This window comes from Meriones unguiculatus, chromosome 9, assembly GCF_030254825.1.
Source record: "Meriones unguiculatus strain TT.TT164.6M chromosome 9, Bangor_MerUng_6.1, whole genome shotgun sequence".
Lineage (NCBI taxonomy): Eukaryota > Metazoa > Chordata > Mammalia > Rodentia > Muridae > Meriones > Meriones unguiculatus.
This window is the reverse complement of record NC_083357.1, coordinates 76,893,324-76,912,272: the sequence shown is the minus strand read 5'-3', so window position 1 is coordinate 76,912,272 and position 18,949 is coordinate 76,893,324. Positions and strand designations below refer to the sequence as shown.

General features: G+C 39.1%; 1 pseudogene; it reads right to left on the bottom strand.

Annotated features, from left to right (window-relative positions):
- Window positions 1-1,837: 1,837 nt before the first annotated feature.
- On the bottom strand, window positions 1,838-2,609 carry LOC110563658 (large ribosomal subunit protein eL8-like; annotated as a pseudogene).
- Window positions 2,610-18,949: the final 16,340 nt, after the last annotated feature.

Genomic DNA, 18,949 nt, shown 5'->3' with positions numbered 1-18,949 from the left:
AGGGAAAAGCAGAGAGGCTGCCTGTGGGGAATCAACTAAACTAGTAACAAAAATACTTTTTCTAAGAATCCTCTCCAGGTGTTAGGAACCAGTTTGTTGTACAACAGAAGAACCCACTCTTTACTTCTCCTTGCTGTCAACACATTTGATCAACAGAGCTTCAAGGCTGTACAACACTGTCTCAGGTGGAATGACTGTTTCAAACCTGAATCTTTCCAACCTGTGCATTCTGTGTTGCCTGGTTTGAAATCTCTCAAACTGACACACAGGTGTTTACATCTAGGCACCAACTTTATAAGGAAAAAATTCATTCCACTGCAGGATTTTTTTAAGCAAACTATATCGTATTTTTTTTCCTAATCTGTTTGCAACGAGTCATTTTAAATAGCAAAAGTTTTCTCTAGATCCATGTAGCAATAACTTTTGATTAAATAAGATTTTATACTGTTTGCACTAAGGAAAAGAGATGAGTGAACCTAAATTTTCTATTTATGCCTAAGTCTAGAGATATAGTAGAAATTGTCTTTACTCCTTACAGGGGCTATTTATTAAGCACTCACTAAGCCTCAAACTTCAAAGCATTAAATGATTAAAATAATTAAATATGCCTGATTTCCCAAGTCTCTATAAGTTCAGAATGAAAATGTAGAAGCTATAAGAAAATGGTTGAGCAATAAATCCCAATTTTTGAATCGTAATTCAGACAACCAATATATTTAGTGGTGGTACCCAAGTCTACAAGACTTATACTAGAAGGCAACCCAATGCAAACTACAACCTATGTACATGAATGCGGGGTCAAAGAGAAATACATTAAAATTGATGTTCTCATAATGACTTAGCAGAACCCAAGAACAATTCATTCCATCTCTCTCAGCTGTAATTGTATCATTTATTAAATAGAATGTTATGAATACGCCATAAAAATATATTTAAGATAATATGTACAAATGAACTGCTGTGGCAGCCATAGTAATTTCTAGGGAATACTGGATTCTGCTCATATGTGGTGATACATATTCTGACAGCAAAGTAGGGAGACTTGAAGTGAGACATTTTAAACTAGAATATACTATATGTATGAGGGTATATTTATGGACAGATGGAGAGGCATGTACATTCTGTGATCTCTACCGTCCATCTTGTTTAAAGCAATGTCTCCTACTGTTTGCCACTATGTGCTTGAATTACGTATATACACTATCACTTCCAACTTTACCTTGGTTCTGGAGAGCCAAGCTCTACCCCTCAAATGTGTAAACACGTTATTAGTCATCTCCCCAGACATATACATGTGTATATTAACAGGTATATTAATAGAGGCTTCAGGAAAGCTTGATACATACGTTCTTTCAGGGATAGATAATTCACTCCATTTTGAGGCAGAGATATTTATATTGAGATGTCCAAAATATTTAAAGACAGATTTTATACCTGAAATTAAATGATTAAAGCTGCACGAAATGGACGAAATGTGCCATCTACTGAGGAGGTCCGTAAGAGTCAACCTATATAAATACAAACCTGGATGGCTTTTGAGGACCAAGTCCAGTCAAGAAAGTAGGACCTTGCTTATGGTTGGAGTGAGAAGGCTGTCTAGGAACTGCTGAGAAATGTGACAGTCGGGTAGCTCAATGTTTATTGCCACGACCCTAAAGTCCTTAGCTCTCTATCAATGTCACAACCTTTTAATCAGAACTTGAGGAGCCACAGAGGCTGTTATCCTGGTGCCAGGATTTACTTACCTTCAGATATATGCATTCCTTTCCATCTATGAATTCTCATTTCATCATAAACTTCCTTTTCAATTTTGTAATTATGTTTATGTACAGAAAACTTAGCAGTCAGTGTATGTTAAACCCAGTTAAGTGGCGAGTTCTTTGGCCTTTGCCTTTTCCAGCTTGGCAAAGCGAGCCACAGGTTTAGGACCCAGGACGTGGTCTCCCCAGTGGCGGCGGATCTCATCCTGTCTATCATTGTAATTCGTCCTAACAGCCTCCACCAGCTTAGCCAGAACACCCTTGTCTTGTGAGTTAACCTGTGTGAAAGCAGGTCTTCCTGTGGACCAGCCGCCCCCGCCTGGCCTCTCCCTTGAGGATGCAGTAGGGGACCACCATCTTTCGACACAGGGCAGGTAGGAAAACCACCAGCTCAATGGGGTCTACATCATGGGCAATCGCCACCAGCTGATCCTGCTTGTTCTCCACCAAGGTGGTGACTGTAGTGACCCCCTGCTCGAAGGACAGGTGGTCTCTTAGTTGAGAGTTCTCCTTTCTCGGCAGCTTTCTGCTTCTTCTCTGGCCTGCACCTGTGGGCCAGCTTAAGCAGCTGGGTAGCTGTTTGCCGGTCCAGGGCCTGGTTGAACTGGTTAGTGGCAGGAGGTACTTTGAGCCGTTTATAGAGGATGGCCCTTTGCCACAGCAGCCTAATGTAGCAGGGCCGGTTAACCAAGCGCATGAGATCTCTTTCGGGCTGGCTATCCTGCCCAATGCCAAAGTTCTTGGGCCTTTTCTCAAACAAAGAATTGACCACCTTTTGGCCTCCTGTTTCTTCATGACAGTGGGGACTGGGGCCATCTTCTTTCCCTCGGCCTTCTTTCCTTTTGGCATCTTGCCGAGATGGAGGAGAGCCATCGTAACCTTTCCTTACAGCAAATTATCAAATGTTGCCTATTATTTTTCTTCAGAAGTATTTTCCTCAAGTCCAGTCATCCCTGTACACAAAGGATTTAACAAGGCTCTGGATGAGGAGGTTGTGTCCAGTTTCTACATCGAGAAGGAGGGGTGGTTTTCCCAGTCTTCACAAACACTAGGCTCCATTGTCTATAGCGCACGCCAAACAGTACGATACTAAACGTTAAGGTCAAAACCAGAGTAGAAACACTTCAACGTTTCCAGTACAGTTTGTGTTCTAGTTTCATTTTCGCTTCTCTGACAAAAAGACGCTTAGGGAGGGAAAAGATTGTTTAGTTCACAATTTCAGGTTACTGTTCATCCCTGCACCAACAATCACCGCAGCAGGAGTTGGAGGTAGCTGGTCGTAGCATATGCACAGGCAGGAGCAGACGGAGAATGAATGCCTGGCTTCAGGCTTTCCTGTTTGCTTGTGCTTATCACAATTTTTCCATTCTTATAGAGGACTCTCTGCCTACAGACTTGTGCCACCCAGAGTGGGCTGGGTCTTCCCGGGTCAATTAACTTAATTAAGAGCATCCCCTACAGACATGCCCACAAGCCAACCTGGTATAGTCAATTCTCCATTGAGAATCTCATCTTAGGTAACAACTGTAGGTTGTATCAAGTTGAAAATAAAACAGGTATCATGATTTATTCTTTCCTTTATTTTTCTCCTCCTTTTTCCTCATCCCCTCTCCTTACCTCGTGCCCTTCATCCTCCAGTAGCCTCATTTCCACTTATACATCCCACACATGATCTTTTGCCTTCCTTTTTATCTTTCTTAACACCTATTATTCATCTCTCATGGTCTCCTATCTGGTGTCATAGTCTATGCCCACTCTTACAATGCCTTATTTATTTATTTACTTGTTTATTTATTTCCTTGCTTACCTACTTATGTATTTATTTACTTATTTATGTTAAAAGGGTTTTTCATGTGTTTATTCTACAGAGAGCACTTTTCAACTTTTTTTTTTTACACACTTCAACTTCTGTGTCTTCTGTTCACAGTTTTATTCCCTGTAATGGTTTGTATAAAAAATACCCACCAAAACATCTCGTGCTTTGAAGGCATGATCCCCTGCTGGCTGTGGTATTAACAGAGATTATGAGGCTAGCTTCATGACTGAGAAGAGGGGCAAGTTCCAGAAGATAAGGGATTAATCCAGTGATGACCTTTAGGAGAATGCCTGAGGAGGAAGTGAGGCTTCCTTGGAGGAATCAAGGAAGGGCATATGTTTGGTTTCCTTCTGTCTCTCCAGCTCCTTCTTGCTGCCATCCTCAGTCACATGAAGCTAGGAACATGACATATAGCTCATCTCAACGCCAGAGTGATGGAATGACTGTATCTAAGATAGAAACAGTGGACCCTAGAAACTTTTCTTCATTCAACTTGGCTTTCCCGGCTACTTCCTCAAACCAGAATGCCTTATTTAACACACAGAAAAAATTAAACATTACTATCAAAATATTTAAAGAGAACATGGTTTTTGTCTTCTGAGACTAAGCTAGCTCACGTACTATAAATCATTTCAGCTCCATCCATTTTCCTGTAAATTTCATTTTTCTTAACAGCTGAGTGACATTCATTATATTTGTGTACCACATTTCCATTTGATGGACATCTTAGTTGTCTTTTTTGTTGTTGTTGTTGTTTGTTTGTTTCATTTTTTTGGTATTGTGAATAGCACACAATGGGCACAGTTGTGCAAATATCTCTGTGATGGGATATAGACTCCTTTGTGTGTATGTCAAGGAGTGGTGTAGCTGGGTCAATGGCAGTTCCATTTTTTTCATAAAACACTGTGAGCTATTTCCACAGTGACTACATTAGCTTATACACCCACTAGCAATAGATAAGAGTTATACTTTCTAAAATCCTTCCGATATTTGTTTCCTTGGCTAGTTACAGCCATTCTGACTCAATTGATGTAGCCTCTCACAGAAGTTTTAATTTGCATTTCCCTGATGACTATGAACTCTCGACATTCCAAAATATGTATTAGTCTTTTGTGAATCTTCTCTTGAGAATTATATGTTCCAATCATCAGCCCATTGAAAGAATACAGAGGACTGGGATAGTTACTTACTTTACCTAGTCTTTTTGTATTAAAGGTATCAGCTCCCTATATGAGACAGAGTGGGCCAAGATTACCTTTTTCTGCAGTCTGGCTGTTCACTTTGCTGATAGTTTTCACTGATGTACAGAGACCTCTTAATTTTTGGAATTCCCATTTGTTGTTTTCTAAGAATATTTTCTGTGCTTTTAGAGTCTTGTTCAGAAATGCCTTGCCTATTGCTATAATTTCCAGTGTATTGTTTTATGTTTTCCTTTAACACTTTAGCATTTGAGGTTTTAAATTAGGGTCTTTGATTCATTTTGAATTTAGTGCACGGTGAGAGATGTAGATCTAAATCCATTTCTGATGGTAGATAGTCTTTAATATGTTAACTACTGAAATGAAAAGGTGGCAGACAGAACTTTGGACATCACAACAATGGCTCTCTAACTTATATAAGCCACCAACTTCCTTGGTTTTGGAATTGTACATACACGACTATATACATACGGTTCATCAAACCCTAAATCCTAAGAAGGTGGAATCCAGTAATAAGGGTGTCATGGTTTCCACACTTTTAAAATTCTTCATCTGACTTTAGTGTCCAAGTGAAGCCTTAAGAATCTGTAACCTGAGGGAAACTGACAGAAACAGGTAGTTATACAAAAGGCAGCAGCAAGTATAAACTGGAGATAAAACCCCCAGTTTAACAGGGCAGTTTTTTCTCCTCTATGCTGTTTCCATGTGGAATCAAAACCACTGTTATTGGATCACTGGCAAGTTTGAGAACATTCATAAATCCAGGTTTTTTATTTTCTCTTTTTAAAAATTAATTTTATTATTATTATTTATTACAGTTTATTCAATTTGTATCCTGGCTGTGTCCCCCTCCCTCTTCTTCTTCCAATCCCATCCTCCCTCCCTTTTCTCCTCCTATTCCCCTTCCCTAGTCCACTGATAGGGGAGGTCTTCCTCCCTTTCTATTTGACCCTAGTCTATCAAGTCTCATCAGGACTGGTTGTATTGTCTCCCTCTGTGGCCTGGTAAGGCTGCACCACTCAGGGGGAGGTGATCAGAGAGCAAGCTACTGAGTTCATGTCAGAGAAAGTCCCTGCTCCTCTTATTAGGGAACCCATTTGCACACTGAGTCTATGGACTATGTCTGAGCCAAGGTTTTAGGTCATCTCCATGCATTATCCTTGGTTGGGGTATCAGTCTCTGAAGAGCCCCAGGGTTCAGTTGTTGTGGCTCTCTTGGTCTCCTTTTGGAGCTCCTGTCCCCTCCTTCTATCTCCCCCTTGTTTCATACTCCTAGGTCTATATCCAAAATGCACTCAACTATACAACAAGGGCAATTGTTCAACCATGTTCATAGCAGCTCTATTCAGAATAGCCAGAATCTGGAAACAACCTAGATGTCTGTCAATGGAGGAATGGATACAGAAATTGTGGCGCATTTATACAATGGAATACAACTCAGCTATTAAAAACAAGGAAATCATGAAATTTATAGGCAAATGGTGGGATCTAGAAAAGAACATCCTGAATGAGGTAACCCAGAAGCAGAAAGACACACATGGGATGTTAACACTCTGAGTGGATATTAGCCATATAATATAGGATAAACATACTAAACTCTATACTCCTAAAAATCCTAAACAACAACGAAGACCCTAGAGAAGATGCTCAATCCTCATCCAGAAGGAGACAGGGAACAGGACAGGAGCCTACCACAGAGAGCCTCTGAAAGATTCTACTGGTTGAGTCATTGAAGCAGAGGCTGAGACTCATTGCCAAACTCTGGGCAGGTAATCTTATTTCCTCAATTTTTAATTGTTAAGAAAAAATTAATTTTAAAATATTATTCTGTTAATTTCTGAAAACATCTTCAGGCCATGAGATTTTGTTCCCTGATATACATAAGAAAATCTATGAAGCACAAAAGTAATCACATTTTTCAATAAGGTACCTCCTTTAAACACTAGAAAATTATGCAACATCTACTGGTTGATGTCTTACAGGTAATATTATAGAGTATAATACTTTTCCTTGATAACTCAAGAGGTTAAAGATAATTTTAAAAAGGTTTGTTTTATTTGTGTGTGCATGGGGGGTGTTGGAGAGGATGGTATGTACACATGAATGCGGGTGTTCTTGGAAGCCAGAGGCATCAGATGCCACAGAACAGTCACATGTGCTTGGGACCTGGGTTCTGGGAGTGGAACTGGGTTTTTCACAAAGGAAGTGGACAATCTCAAGAACCTGGCTCTCTCTCCAGCCCTGAGGCTTGGTGTCCTGAAGAGAAATAAGACAACTGCAGGTGAGTTTTACTATTCAAAACCTGAACACATTCTTGAGTGTCTACCAAAACTGAGGTATTTGGTGAAATAATGTAAGCGAATTAAATATAACTAGTCTGCTTGAACATACTTACTCAGGAAATTACTGTGAATTGAGTAAGTATCTGAAGAATGTTTGTGCTATCCAGACCAATGTGTGAGCTTGGATGTTCCTTTCTCTTCTTCCCTGTTTCCTTTTCTTAAGCCCTCACCCCCAAAATCAGAAACCATTGTCTGAGAAATGTGCTATCTTCCTAAAAACAACTTGCAAAATAATGGAGAAGAGTAACTTCTCTTAAGACTAACAATGAACAATCATGGAAAGGCTGAAATATCGACCGTGAAAGATTTTAATTATACAGATATTGATTAGGATAATGGAAATTTAATTATAGAGAAGAGCGAGCACTCTGTCTTCACAGCACATTATTTTCTGTTTCTCAGAGATCCTTGCCTACTCTCTAAGAGAAAGAAGTTTTCTCATGCTGCTGTTTTCTTATTTATTTATTTATTTCCTGGAACTTTTCCTAAAAATTCAGCCAAGTATGATAAATCAAACTGAAGCTTGGGAGCATCTCAAATCTAGTTATCAACTTATTATTTGATTTGAAATGCTCAAGAGAATGTGCTACTCATGAAGAGAAACAATGCAAGCATTTTTCTTTCTTTTTTTTCTTTTCCTTTTTACTTTGGGAACGAAGATTTGAAAGACTGAAAGTGCCCTGAAGAATGTTGATTGGAATTCTATAAGGTAGGAGACAGCTATGGCACATAAGTAAGGAACTGAGCATTTAGGAACAATTGGAAAGGCCGGCATTGAAATTCAACTGAGACAAGTCATAATCACAGCACTGATTTTAGAGTGAGAGCATTGAATATGAAATAAAATACAAAAATGCTCAGGAAAATAGTTTGGAAAGGCACTGTTTGTAGCTGAGCAGCCTTGAAAAATCACTTTGTGTACACAGGTTGTCACAAATATGCAATGTATCACTTATTTTACATATGTAATTAGGAAAACACATGCCTTGTTCTGGTAATATAAAATGTGAAAATATCATTTAATTAAACATTTATTTTTTAATGAAATATATTTACTCAAAACCCAAAAACCCCACAAAACTGGCATCTCTAAAGAAATTAAACGTTCATAAGAAAATTTCAAGAAGTATGCAAAATGGTCTTTATTAAAAGAAATATAAAGTCAATTAATTTTTTATTTGTAATTTTTGATGAAATTAGAAAATTTGTAATTAAGTGTTATAATCATTTGTTACACAAAGAATATGAATGATCTTCACGCCTCTCTGACACATACACACACATACTTTTATAAGAATATTTGTGATAAAAAAAACTGCTTACAGTGATTTATAGAGTAGAGAAAGCATCCTCTGGGTTTGGTTTAAAACTATGAAATGGAAAAACTTGTGTGTGTGTGTGTGTGTGTGTCCTTGTTCTGAGGATGATGTCCAGGATACACTCGAACAATTAGAGGCATGCATGACAAACATGACGAAAAGCACAAAACAGTGGATGATGTGAACTTTCAGAACTTTCCCCTTCCCCTGCTTTTAGGCTTCTTACACATTTTTCTTTTATTGCTTCCTATTCCTTCCCTTTATCCCTTTGTCATATCTTCCATGATTCCTACCCCAAGTTCCTGACGATTGACTGGGTTCTCCACAGTAATCGCACTCTCCTAATGATCTGAAAATTTTCAAGTGCTAAGAATTTTGTGTGGCCTGTTTTTGTTACTGTTTCTATGGTTGTTGTTTGAGGTTGCATTGTTGTTACCGTTGGTTTTGTCTTTGTTTTGCTTTGTGGCTTCTGTTTTATTTAAAGACTTTCTACCCTGCAGCGGTGTTTTTACTTTTCCAGGAAGAGCAATGCGCTTTGCTAGTACATGGTTCATTTCATAATTTCTTGGCTTGCTACACTAGGCCATGATATAAATTCTGTCCTAGATTCCAGCACAATACAACATGTGATTTTGGTTTGTGTATGAGACGTTCTGATGATCTCCAGAGCTTTAGGAAGAGAGCTTAGATTCTCCATGTAGGTGGTACTTTTGAGATTCACAAATGTGTGCACAGCCCAGTTTCAGCCCACTTGTCTTGCTGTCACTGTGTGAGTCAGTTAGCATTGCTGGCCCCTAACCAGGAAAATTAGAATTCGATTTGCTGTGACATCAAAAAAAAAAAAAAAACAATGTTTTCTGCTTTAGGTTGACCATCTAACATAGACATCTGGGGTTTCTGTTTCCTAATTTTATTCTCATTTATCTATCTTTTTTTTTCTCTATTCTTTTTTGTGTGTACTTACAATTCTTCTTCTTATAGGTTTTCCAATTTAAATCAGTCTTCCACTAAATAAGCTAGAATGTTTTCCCCTACCTTAATAAAGCATGTGTACAGACTTTTTACACACATTTTAAAGGCAAAGGCAAGACTGTCATAAGCACTCAAATCTTTGTAAAATTATATGATATGAATCTTAGCAAATTTTGTTCAGAAAAGTCTCATTTAGATGTCAGTTCCTCAAATTCAACAAAAGGTTCTTTTACCAGAAAGGTAGAAACATGAATGCACTGTACTAGAAGAGTATAACAAATGTGAGTCCTTTGATATAAATTACTTGATCCCAGATATCACCAATATTAGTAACTGTAAGTGTCATAACCCAACAGAAGCAAGGATGTCAACATGAACTGTTCTAAAATGCCGGCGAAAGCATTACAGGGCAGAGATATAAAAACCCTGGATTAGGATTCTGTCTTTCTTTTAACAAAACTTTTAAGTACTAGTAGATGTTGCAAATCATTATCAAATATGTGTAAGATGCCTCATATCTACACTAGATCTATACAAAGTCAGTAACGAGATAAAGAGCCTAAGAGGTAAGAGGAAGCGAGACCTGGCATCAGACATGAGAAGCCAGGATTGCAACCAGAAGACAGATCTACCCAACAGCATATTTGCTATAATGAACAATTCTTAACATCGCAAACCAGACCCTGGGCCATCCCACGGCTTAAGGTTGGAAGTGCCTGACCTTTGGGTATGTGTTCAATGGCTTCCACAAGATCACCAACATACAGGCAGCTAAAATGGCCATCATCAGGAGTCCTGAAATGGGAGGTACTTAGCCTAACACTGAACGGAAGCAGAAAGAATCACATAACAATGATATATACATATATATGTGTGTATATATATACCTATATGTGTATACACGCATATATGGTAAGAATCAACAATATCACTCCTGATAACCATACTACCACATCTATGTAGGCATTTCCTGTGTATATAAACAAATTAATATGTTTCTTTGAAGTGTGAAGACTTGTGGAGCATATTGTCTAAAACCTACCCTTACAGAGACGAAATTGAAATCCAAATGTTGACATGGCTCAGGCTTCACCTGCTGGCAGTCACACAAGAAAGATGGTAGAATGAAGAATAAAATGAAGTTTTCTGACTCAGTTCCATAATCTATAAAAAACAAAACAAAACAACACTGGGATACAACTAAATTCTGCTGATAAAGATACTTTGGTTCTTTGTAATCACATCCATTGACACACTGTCATAGAAAAAACTTTAAAAAAAATCCTTATTATTCTTTTTCAAAATTAATTAATTTATTACAATTTATTCAGTTTATATCCCCACTGTAGCCTCCTCATTCATCTCCCCCCAATCCCAACCACCCTCCCTCTTCACCCACTATGCCCTTTCCCTAGTCCCCTGATAAGGGAGGACCTCTTCCCCTTCTCTCTGAGCCTATCAGGTCTCATCAAGGCTGTCTTCATTGTCTTCCTCTGTGGCCTGGCAAGGCTGCATCCCCTAGGGGGAGATGATCAAAGAGCCAGCCACTGAGTTCATGTCAGAGACAGCCCCTGCACCCCTTACTGGGGAACCCACTTGGAAACTGAGTAGCCTATAGGTTTCCTCTGAACAGGGGCTCTAGGTCCTCTCTATCCATGGTCTTTGGAGTATAGGTCTCTACATGCCCCCATGGGTCTCACGCCATTTTTTTTCTTATGTAAGAATCCACTCAAAGGTGACCAAGATGTAACTATGGCTATGTAACTTGCTTTTACACCTGTGTGTCTGCATGTAAAAAAAAAAAAAGTTTTCTTTTCTTTTTGTTTAGAATAACTTAAAAGAGCGTCTTTTTTGAATTTATTTTTATTCACTTTACATCATGGCTGTAGCCCCATCCCTTCTCCCCTCCCAGCCCCACCCTTCTACCCTCCCCCCCAACTTACCTTTTCCTCAGAAAAAGGAGCTCCCTTTCCCATCCACTCCAGCTTATCAAGTTGCATCAAACAGGGCATGTCCTTTTCCCCTGTGGCAGTCCCGCCAGGGGGAAGTGATGAAAAAGCTGGCAAGTAAGTCCTTGTCTGATGCATTCCTTACTGCCCTTACTAGAGGACTGATGTGAAGCCTAAACTGCCCATTTGCTATATCTTTGTAGGGGACCTAGGTACAGTTCATGCTTAGTCTTTGGTTGATGCCTCTCTGGGCCCTGGTGAGTTGGCAGTGTTGGTCTTCTTGTGCAGCTCCAGTCACCTACGGGTCCTTTTGTCTTTCCTCCCACTTTTCCACAAGACTCCCTAGAAATCACACGATGTTCATCTGAGACTCTCAGCATCTGTTTTGAGGCATTGCCGGGTAGAGCCTCTCAGAAGAAAACTCTGTCAGGCTCCTGTCTGCAAGCTTAAAAGAGTATCATTCATAGTGTCAGGGGTTGGCACTCCTACATAGGGTAGGTCTTTGGCTGGGCCAAGCATTGTTTGGGCATTCCTCCAAGTTTTATTTTCTAATTTCAGTCTCTGCTTTGTTTCCTAAATCTACATTTTCTGAAGTGAGCACGGTCTTGTGCATAACATCCAGTTCATTCTTTCAGCCACCACATAATTCTACCTTTGAGTTAGCTTTTCCCATAGTAATGGAATCAAATAATATACAGCTGTTGCTTAATTTTTGATTACATTCAGTATTGTTGTTGGTTTATTTTGCTGAAATTCACACAGTAAGTATAATTTACTAGTAAGTTTTAAGGTCTAACAAGCTTCTTAAAATCCTTTCTTGTCTTTCTAACTCCCCCTTCTTTCATATGAATCCCTGCACTCTGCCCAATGTTTGGTTACTTTTCTGAGACTGATTCTCCAACCAAGGACAATGCATGGATATCACCTAGAACCCCTGTTTGGACATAGCCCATGGCAGCTCAGTATCCAAGTGGGTTCCCTAGTAATGGGAAGAGGGACTGCTTCTGACATGAACTCAGTGGCTGGCTCTCTGACCTCCCCACCCCTCTTGGGAGGATCTGCCTTGCTAGGCCGCAGAGGAGGACATTGCAGCCAGTCCTGATGAGACCTGATAAACAAGGGTCAGATGGAAGGGAAGGAGGACCCCCATATCAGTGAACTTAGAGAGGAGCAGGGAGGATATGAGAGAGGGAGGGTGGGATTGGGAATGAGGGAGGGGCTACAGCTGGGATACAAAGTAAATAAACTATAATTAATATAAAATATGAAAATTTAATTAAAAATGTTTTTGCTTGTTGACACTTTAATTTTCAATGATGCTTCAGATAAATATCTATAACTAGTAGAATATTTAATGTACATGTATGTGTGAATGTTTGCATGTGTGTGGGTACATGAAGACCTTAGATGTCAAAAATCATCCTTTTTCATTTGTCTACATTAATCAGTAAGTCAGGGTCTCCCAGGCAAGTTCATAATTCCTAATAATATGGCAGGACTCTCTAGTGAGCTTTTTAAAGGAATCCCATCTCCACTTTCTGAGGTTGAAATTACAGGGTCACCACACAGGTTCTAGGGATCAGAATTTCTGTCCTCATACTTATGGGGCAAATTTAACCATTTAGCTAACACCCAGCTCTGGAAGTGACTTTATTTGTTGTAAATAACACATATTGGTTCACAATACTGAAAATATTTACACTGTGCTGAAGTATTGCTTATATATAGAAATTCTTTTTTTTTAAAAAAAAAAAAAACTTTTATTAACCAAAGTAAATAGTAAATTGAGTGAAGGGGCAAGCCAAAGGATACACCCTTTTCCAGCTATATTTTCTTTTTTTTTATTTTATTATTACTATTTTTCTATCAGTTACATTTTATTAACTCTGTATCCCAGCCGTGTCCTGATCCCTCATTCCCTCCCAGTCCCTCCCTCCCTCCCTCATCTCCACCATGCCCCTTTCCAAGTCCACTGATGGAGGGGACCTCCTCCCCATTCATCTGATCCTGTTTTATCAGGTATCTTCAGGACTGGCTGCAAAGCCCTCCTCTGTGGCCTAACAGGACTGCTCCTCCCTTCGGGGGTGGGGAGACCAAAGAGCCAGTCATTGAATTCCTGTTAGAAATAGTCCTTGTTCCCCTCACTTTGGGAAACCCATTGGTTACTGAGCTACAAAGCCATTACTGTCTTGATCACTTTCACCACAGGTACATATGAGAAAGTACTTACAAGACAATGTGTGAGAGCAAATCATCAAAACAGGCCAGTGAACTGGTATCCTGAAGAATATGCAGCACAAAATGCTTATGTGGCTACCCAAAGTGAAAGGAAAGAAGTTTGCTTTTATTAGTAAGTATCTATAAAATTTTGATCATTTGTTTTGTCCACTATATGGAAACATTTTCCTTATAACTTTTACTTGAAACTTAGGAAAGGCACTTTAGGACACCAAGCACACTTGAACTGAGAATACATATTCTGGACAATAAGCACAGTGTGGTCAGTGAAGAATTCTGTCGCACATACTTAAAAGCTGCATTAAAATGCATCATGAAAATGGCCATCTTACCAAAAGCAATCTACAGATTCAATCCAACGCACATCAAATTACCAACACAATCCTTTACAGATATTGAAAGAAAAATTCTCAACTTTATATGGAATAACAAGAAACCCAGAATAGCTAAAACAATCCTCTACAATAAAAGATCTTCTGGAGGTATCTCCATCCCTGATCTGAAGCTATACTATTGAGCAACAATACTAAAAACTGCATAGTACTGGCATAGAAACCAACTGGTGGATCAATAGAATCTAATAGAAGACCCTGAAATAAATCCACACTCTTATGGACACCTGATTTTTGACAAAGATGCAAAAACCATTCAATGGAAAGAAGACAGCATCTTCAACAAATGGTGAAGGTCTAACAGGATATCTACACATAGAAAAATGCAAATAGATACATACTTATTACCCTGAACAAAACTAAATCCAAGTGGATCAAAGACCTCAACATAAAACCTGACACACTAAACCTGTTAGAAGAAAAAGTGGGGAAGAGCCTTGAGCTCACTGGCACAGGAGACAAATTCCTGAACAGAACACCAACAGCACAGGCTCTAAGAGCAACAATCAATAAATGGGACCTCATGAAACTGAAAACCTTCTGTAAAGCAAAGGACACTATTGTCAGAACAAAACAACTGCCTACAGATTATGAAAGGATCTTCACCAACCCTATATCTGACAGAGGGCTAATACCAGAATATATAAAGAACTCAAGAAGTTAAACAGCAACAAATCAAGTAAACTTGTACAACCACTATGGAAATCAATCTGGCACTTTCTCAGACAATTAGGAAATAGTGCTTCCTCAAGATCCAGCTATGCCACTCCTAGGCATATATCCAAAAGATACTCAAGTACCATGTTTGTAGCAGCTTTGTTTCTAAGAGCCAGAAGCTGGAAACAACCCAGATGCCCCTCAAATGAGGAATGGATACAGAAATTGTGGCATATCTACTCAATGGAATTTTACTCAGCAATATAAAACAAGGAAATCATGAAATTTGCAGGTAAATGGTGGGAACTGGAAAAGATCATCCTGAGTGAGGTATCTCAGAAGCAGAAAGACAGACAGAGTATCTAAGTGGATATTAGACATATAATATAGGATAAACCTACTAAAATCTTTACACTTAAAGAAACTAATCAAGAAGGAGGACTCTGGCTAAGATGATCAATCCCCATTCAGAAAGGCAAAGAGGATGGACATCAGAAGAAGGAGAAAGCAGGGAATAAGACAGGAGCCTGCCACAGAGGGCCTCTGAAAGGCTCTACCCTACAGGGTATAAAAGCAGATGTTGAACTTATGGCCAACTTTTTCAGAGTGCAGGGAATCTTATGAAAAAGTGGGAAATAGTAAGACATGGAGAGGACAGGAGCTCAACAAGGAGAGCAACAGAACCAAAAAATCTGGGCACAGTGGTCTTTTCTGAGACTCATACTCCAACCAAGTACCATGCATGGAGATAACCTAGGACCGCTGTACAGATGTAGCCCATTGCAGTTCAGTATCCAAGTGGGTACCCTAGTAATGGGAACAGAGACTGTCTCTGACATGAACTCAGTGGCTGGTTCTTTGATTACCTCCCCTTTGGGGGTGGTGGTGTTACCTTACCAGGCCACAGAGTAAGACAATACAGTCAGTCCTGATGAGACCTGATAGACTAGGATCAGAAGGAAGGAGAGAAAGACCTCCCCTATCAGTGGACTTAGGGAGGGGCATGCGTGGAGAAGGGGGAGGGAGGATGAGATTGGGCTGGGAGGAGGGAGGGGGCTATGGGGGGATACAAAGTGAATAAAGTGTAATTAATAAAAATTAAAAGAAAAGAAACAGGAAAAATATGCATCATGAACTCTGTGCCATGGTTGTCAGGACAGCGAGCTCTAAATGGAACAGCTTGTTCAACTGATGCACAGCTTAGGTTAGTCACCTAGCCACTTAAGAACATCCTCTTCTGCTGTTAAAGGAGAGATGGAACAAAATGGTCTACCCCAGGAAACATGTTGACATCATACCTCCCTCCCCAAAGCAAAGCAGTTACTGTGTAAATGAACAGAAGAAGTTTAGTATTCATAGACGGTGAATCATGACCAGAGCTGACATGCTGACCGCCAGGAAGGAAATGTGAATAACAGGAAACTGGAAGATTTTGAAATTTTCTCTTGCACCTAAAATTCCTTTTTGCCCACTAAATAAAGTTGATTTTTTTTAAACTTGATAATTTAGAATAAGGATGTTTAAATAAAAAACAAAGAATAATATTTAACAACATCAGGAGGTGAATATACACTGAGTCATCATTCAAGACGGGTTATTGAGTACTAATAGACTGGCAGGTACCACATACCAGTCACCTCATGTTTAAGCGAATGACTAAATGTTAATATTTAAAACTACTAATGTTTGAGGAGAGGGACAGAGGAAAGTGAGGGAGTGTGGGACCGAGAGAAGAAGAGGGAGGAATAGATGATCAGGATGTAAAATGAATAAATTAAATAAATAAATAAATAGATAATTGTTTTCTTTTTAATTAGTTAATTTAATTTTTATTTATACAATTTATTCACCTTGTATCCCAGTTGTAGCTCACTCCCTACTCCCCTCCCTCTTCTCCTAGGCCCCTCCCTAAGTCCACTGATAAGGGGTCCTACGCCACTTCAATCTGAACCTAGCTATCAGGTATCATCAGGACTGGCTGCATTGTATTTCTCTGTGGTCTGGTAAGGATGCACAGCCCTCCGCCCCGGGTGTGGGGAGGTGATCAAAGAACCAGCCACTGAGTTCATGTCAGAGACAGTCCCTGTTCCCGTTACTAGGGTACCCTCTTGGACACTGAGCTGCCATAGGCTACATCTGATCAGGGGTCTAGGTTATCTCCATGCTTGGTCCTTGTTGGAGTATCAGTCCCAGAAAAGACCCCTGGGCCCAGATCTTTTGGTTCTATTGCTTTCCTTGTGGAGCTCCTGTCCCATCCAGGTCTTTCTATCTCCCCTTTCTTTCATAGGATTCCCTGCACTCTGCCCAAAGTTTGGCTATGGGTCTCAGCATCTGCTTTGATATCTTGCTGGGTAGAGTCTTTCAGAGGCCCTCTATGATAGGCTCTTATCCTGTTCCCTGATTTCTCGCTCTATTTCATTTGCCATTCTGAATAAGGATTGAGCAATTTCCCTAAATACTTTAAAATTACTAATATTTAAACAAAGAGCAGGGCACTGCCTACCACTTACAAATTCACACACATATACCTGCACATGTGTGCATGCACACACAAGCACGTCAAGGAACAAAAATCCAAGTCCAGAACAAATCTTAAAACCACTGATGATAAGAAATATAGCCCTTATTTGAATGAAAAAAAAGTTCATACTGCAGATCCAGTATATACTTTAAAATAATTTCAAAATAAAAGCAAAAAGCCATAAACACACCAGTGTCAAAAGAAAAAAAATTTATCAATAAAAGTTGAAACTGACTGGAAATACAAAATAACTTCCCTAGCACAATTCAAGATAGAAGACACATTTGTAGTTCTACTTTAGAAAAAAAAAAAAAAAGAGTTGTAAAATTAAAACTGAAAAATACAAAAGAACAAACTAAGGAAGAACAATACAAATTCATCTACATACAACTGCTCTGAAATAAATAAGATTGGAGATAAAAAAATGGATTAAAATTTATTTCATACTGATATATAAATAACAATTTTACAATTAATAAATAAATATTCTGAAAGTTTTTTTTATCAAATAAGTAAAAGGAGAAGAAGAGGAGTATGAAAGGAGGGCAGAAGGAAAATATGACAAGGAGGAGGGGGCGGTGCACACCTATGTAATACCAGAAGACAAAATAATGAATCAAGTGTCGTTAAAGGAAAATGGAAGAACAAACAGAAAAGAAGGGAATCAGCATGATACTGCACATGAGTAATTCCAGTTTCTCATGAGACTGGGGCAGGGATTGCAATTTTGAGGACAGCCCAGGCTGCATAGCAAGCTAAAGGTAAGTCTGGACAATTTAGTGAGCGTTTCACATTTTTGAAAATTAAATTAGAAATTTGTGATAGTCTGTTCTAGTGATAGCATTTGCCTAGCAAGTGTAATACCTAGGTTTCAATCAGCAATATAAAACTTAAAAACAAACAAACAAAAAAACAAAACAAAATTGGGGGAGGATGGGAAAACATGTAGATCACATTGTATTATCCTTTCAAAGTACAAAAACGTAGAAAGTGTGGAATGGGTATCCTATTTGTTCTGCAACTCTCCTTTCCTTCAAGAATGTTGTGCGAACCCCTAGCTCCTTCCCATAGAGCCACTTACCACAGGGATCCTCAACTGAAAACCAGTTCTACAGCATCTCCCAAAGTCTACCTGACTCCTCTTTAAAATGATTGGGCATAGTGGGAGGCTCTAGGGAGCTGCCTTCACAGAAAAGCAAGCCAGATGAAGGCACCTCCTCACTTCTTCCTCTTGACATTGTCAGAACTGGGTGAAACACAGAGACTTGGCACCAATCTGATACCATCATCTTGCCACCTCAGTGTTTTTGTACAATTTTTTACATTGAAATGCAGCCCAGTGGGAGCAGCTATTACTCATCTCTGTATAAGAATAAACTAACAGACACTCAGAGGGTAGATAACTTGCCTGAAGAGACATGGTAAATAAGTTAGAAATCTGAGTACATCTCCAGATCTCCCTCATTTTAAAATTAATATTCTATCACTTACATTTCTTATTGCCTTTAGCCAGGTTCGTGTTATCATTAGCATCAATTCAGTGTGTTTATAAAGCTTTATTAATATCAGTCCAATGTTAATTCTACTGTCTCTTCATATAGCATATTCTGCTGTTGCTTTTGGCTATGAACAACACTAACTGCTTTTCTCATTCTTTCTAGATTGCCCTGCCCTTTGTCTTTTCTCTTATATGATTGGGAAAAACCCAGTTAATTACTTCCTGCAGTAAATTCTTCTTGTCTATGTAGATTCCATTATGTGTTTCCTCTTTTTAATGTAAACATG